The sequence below is a fragment of the Galeopterus variegatus genome, unplaced genomic scaffold, assembly GCF_000696425.1.
Source record: "Galeopterus variegatus unplaced genomic scaffold, G_variegatus-3.0.2 Scaffold8418, whole genome shotgun sequence".
Lineage (NCBI taxonomy): Eukaryota > Metazoa > Chordata > Mammalia > Dermoptera > Cynocephalidae > Galeopterus > Galeopterus variegatus.
Window position 1 is genome coordinate 130,200 of NW_007734529.1, and position 5,038 is coordinate 135,237.

Consider the following 5,038-nt stretch of genomic DNA (forward strand, 5'->3'; position numbering starts at 1 on the left):
CACCGCCCGCCCCAGTCCCTGCCCCACCGCCCACCCCAGTCCCTACCCCACCACTGACCCAAGTACCTACCCCACTGGTGACCCCAGTCCCTATCCTACTGCCCACCCCACTGCCAGCTGCTAATCTGGTATTAAGCCCAACCAGGTGGGAAGGAAAGAATTTAAATTGTTTGGCAAATTTGAGTTTTAGATTGAACTGGACGTTTTTATTATCTGATAAATGAGGCTATTTGTTAATTCCACAAAACCTGCCTGGGATTTCATCCAGGAGTAAAAAAGAAGCATTCAACATAGCACAGGAAAGGGTAATCACTTTCCACTTGTACTCGCTTGACTGAGACTCATTTAATGAAACAGCGACTCTAATAGGAAAGCAGAGCCCACCGTCTCCGTCTGCGTGGTCCGTAGACGTACAGGGTGACTTGGCTGTAGTACTGGAAGCATGGTTTTCACTTTAGGAAGTTCCTGTGCGGTCGGAATCCACCCCCCAAGGGGTGGCCTTTTAATTCTCTCTCCATTTAGTTTCGTCTCTGTGCTTTGGTCACCTGTCATCATGGACAAAACGATGCTACAGGATCAGGGTGAATGCCTCCTGCTATACTCAGAAAGAGCGTAGCACATGGGGGTGACAGACACAGGAAAGAGTTGGCAAAAGACTGACCCCGAGGAGTGAGAGGGGAGCTTGGGCATCCAGGGCTGGAGATGGGTCCCTGCATGGAGAGTGCCCTGTCCATAAATTCAGCAGTTCAAGATGAGTGCGTGTGGGTGGGGTTGGGGGGGGCACAGAAGCAAGCAGTGGGCAAAAGCTCAGGGGGCACTAGCAGGGGCTCCCTGGTACGGGTAGAGGGGTAAAGAGAGGGATGGCAGAAGTGGGCAGAGGCGCAGCTCTGCACAGGCCGGAGGTCCGAAGGCTCCAGTACAGGGTAGCCAGGCCTAGCAGATACAAATGTAAGACACCCCGTCTTCTGTCCTACCTGGTCACCCTATTCTAGACAGTCTGCTGGATGAGGGGAGTGAGATGCAATATCCGTAGCGTTTGTTATCATGGCAGTAGAGTCACAAAAACTAAATGAAAAGAGTAAAACTGTGTGGAAACAAATGGTTCTCCATATGAATCTGGGCCAGTGCAAACTTTAGCAATACTGAGATGGGTCAACTTTTATCACCAGGACACAAAGTTATATTGAAGAAATATTGTGTGCTTTGGTGATGTAAAGGCCACTAGAACTAGCAAACATGTTATTTGCTTTAAAGAAACATGGCTCGGATGCAAATGCCTAAGGGGAGTTGCGTAAGAATGTAAAGTATATTAAAATGTAAGGGCATTCAGTGTTTAGTTTAATTTTGAGTCAAATAATGGGGGTAAATTTATTCCTTGTGCAACACATAATTTTTAATCTTTTATTATGCAAAGCTGACAATTCAAATTGTGAGAGTGTGTTTGTTTGGCACAATTAATTTTAATGATATTTACTTTTTGCTGGATCTCTTAAAAGGCGGAACATCTTGAAAAATTTGTTCAAGTGATTTCAAACCACTTTCAGATCCTCGCTAGCAAGCGAGGGTCGAGCTCCCATCAACAGAGGCTTTTGAAAAACTGACGGACACAAGTGCTGATTTGGTAGCAGTATCAGAAGCGTGATTTTTCATATCAACAAATTCATGTGTCACAGGAAGTTCTTGCTGCCACCTCAAGGGTCCCCATCATGGGCACCTGCCAGCTTTAGTCATGTGATGCCAGCAACAGACATGCTCTTAGAGCAAACTAGAGCTGCCCTCCCCTTCCCCGTATTTGAAGCTGCTATCGCTGGGTGACTTAGCATGCAGTGTCTTGGTTAGCTCGCCCTTCCCCCACCCCACCAGCCAGTCTAAGACGAGCTGTCAGCATCCTGAGAAGTGGTGCTGAATGGACTCTAGCGTAACAGATAACAGGGCATCGGCGAATACACCAAGAAACATTTCAGAATGCCAGTACTGCTGGAGCGAAGGAGAGAACTGATATGTATCTTGGGCATCTAAAGGGCAGTCCGAAGCCCAGATGGTGTGGTGATTTGCTCAAAATCAACCAGACAGGGCCAGAAAGTTATTCAATTAAGTTTTTATTCACTATACACTTAACATCCAGTTTCAAAGTCGGGTGGTTTTTTTTAATTGGTTTTGTCAAACTGAGGGGCACCTTTGTTTGTATCACCATCAGGACCCTAAATTATAAGTTCCTGCATGAAAAAATTGTGATTTTTCTAGAAATTTTTCTCACCGGGAGTGCAAAACTGTTACTCTTCACAATCCCAGAGCCATCATTTTGAGAGCCAAGGGAGGTCTTTGTGCAGATTTACCTTGTCCTGATGTGCCTGAATTTGAACTTCTAACACGGCCTGGCACTTTCTCCTCTTCAGACTACAAATGTCCTGGAAGCCTAGCCGCAGCCTGGGAGGCCAAGGGCAAGCCTCTTTCTCTCGACTCACACCCGAAGCACCTTTCTGTGCAGAACAAGCCCTCCCGTCCCTCCTGCCTGGGGACACTGTCGTTTCTGCCAGGGGCTGGCCTCAGCACAAAGCACCAGCAACGTGTGCAGGGACAGGGCTGAAGGGGACTGTGCCCCACAGAGCGAATGGGACATGGAGCAAAGAGTGGAAGTCAGTGGAGGGGCAAGGACCATCTCTTCCATGACAAGTGAGGATGGATGTGACTGTTTGAAAATTTCAGTTTGGGATCCTAATACGAAATAAGAGGATTCATAATTGGTCACTTGCATCTGGGAGGGAGAAGATAAACCCAAACGGGAGGCTGCACACAGTGGGCTTGGCTTTCTAGAGAGACCCCTCGGCGGGCAGTCACCTCTCGCCTGTACTGTCTCCAGGCCGGTCTTCTCCTGCAGACTTTGGGGGAGAAGTCACTCATTCACACCGGGTGTGCGATTCCTTCCTTCCTTTCCTTCCTCCTTCCTTTCATTTCTCCTCTATACATAATCCGGGCAGTCACCTCTCGCCTGTACTGTCTCCAGGCCGGTCTTCTCCTGCAGACTTTGGGGGAGAAGTCACTCATTCACACCCGGTGTGCGATTCCTTCCTTCCTTTCCTTCCTCCTTCCTTTCATTTCTCCTCTATACATAATCTATTTGATATGTGTACTATTTTAGAAAATATAACACAAACATGAGAAAAAGGAAAACAGGGCAAAAGGAACAAAGTGAAAATTGGCTTCCTTCCACCCCATCCCCCCACAAATGCTCCCTTTGGAAAGGCCAACCGTGTTTATTACCAGTTTCTAGAGTGTGTTTTTCCAGAGACACTGTGTGCACACAGCAGCAAGAGCGTGTCTGTCTGTGCTCTCCACAGATGCAAGCATACTGTGCACCTCTTCTACTTTGCTATTATTGCAGGCGTCTCTTTCTAAAACACCAGCTGGTGTGGGCTCCATCTCTGCAGTCCTCACAGTGACCACTCTAGGGAGGCAGCTACTTGGAAATCAGAAAAGCACAGCTCTTTGAGGGTGGGAAGCGTGTTCAAGTCACAGCACGCTACTGACCCGTGGTCAGACGTTGGCTGAGCCAGCGTCTTTGGGCCCCACCTAGTCATCTGTGAGATGGGGCGATAATCCCCTCGGAGGTGTCGGAAGGGCCGAGACAGTGGCATGTGGTCCTTCACATACCCTATCCGATTTTTTGGTTTTTGTTTTTATTGTTTTTTGATTGTGCTAACAAATATGTAAGCAGTCTTCCAAAAGTTCATGGAAAGATTCGTACTGCCTTTTAATTCTGTTTTTCCACAAACTTTTTGAAATACCTTCGTACATAACATAATACTTACTACTGTGGCCATTTTTAAGTGTACAATTCAAGGGCATTAAATACTAACAGTGCTGTGCAAGCATCACAATTATCCATCTCCAGAATTTTTCATCATCCCAAACTGAAACTCTGTCTGTGCCCATTAAACTGTGACTCCCCAATTGCCCCTCCTCCCAGCCCCTGGCAGCCCCTGTCTATAGGAATTTGCCCATGAGGTACATCATATTAGTAGAATCACACAACATTTGTTCTCTTATGTCTGGCTTATTTCACGTAGCGTAAGGTTTTCAAGAGGCATTCATGTTGTAGCATGTGTCAGAATTTCCGGCCTTTTTAAAGCTGCGTAATATTTCATTGTACGCATATATACGCATTTTGTTTATTCACTGATCATTGATGAATATTTGGGTTGTTTCCACCCTGAGCTACTACGAATAATACTGCTGTGAACCTCGTTGACAAGCCGAGACGCTAGTGAGTGATGAGTCCTGGTGCTGGGAACACGCACAAGGAGCCCTTCGTGCAGACTGGCCAGGATCAGTAGAAGAGGTTCCTGGGGAAGGCAAAACCTAAGGTGATACTTGAAGATCCAGAAGGGTCAGCCACCTGAGGAGTTACGGAGAATAGAGAAGGGTCAAAATGTCCCCAGGGGCCGTGCCACACAAAGAGAAAGGCTTGTGCAAATGCATAGGCAAAAGTAAAGAGAGCCAGAGCTTCTGAGACTCAGAGCGTGATCAGTACGGCAGGACGCGGGTGCTGCGCCAGGGCAGAGTCAGGCGACACAGTCTCTGGGCATCGTGGAGCACTCTCCAGACAGCAGGTGTAAGGGTAAGCGGCTCGGCCACTCTGCCAGCTGAAGACTCGTAACCTCTGGCCTCTAAGATGCCGCAGCCTCTGAAGATTGAAAAGGATTTTGGGAAGGCCAAGGATTGTCACTGAACATAGTTGCCCTGGAGTAATTTAAACAGTGGATTTGGACAAGGTGTTACCAGGAAATCTTTGAAGGTTAGCATGTTAGTGAATTGCTCTATAAATCATGATAGAGATTAATAATACTAAGAGTGGTAGTGATTAGCCTCTACTGAACTCTTACTCTACTTCTGGGACTGTTTTTAGGATTTCATGTGTTAGAATCTATTTAATCCCATTACCTAACGGGTGGGTATACTATCCCTATCCCCATTTTATAGATGAGGAAACTGAGGTACTGAAAGACTAAGAGGCTTTCCCAACGTCTCAGGACTTGCT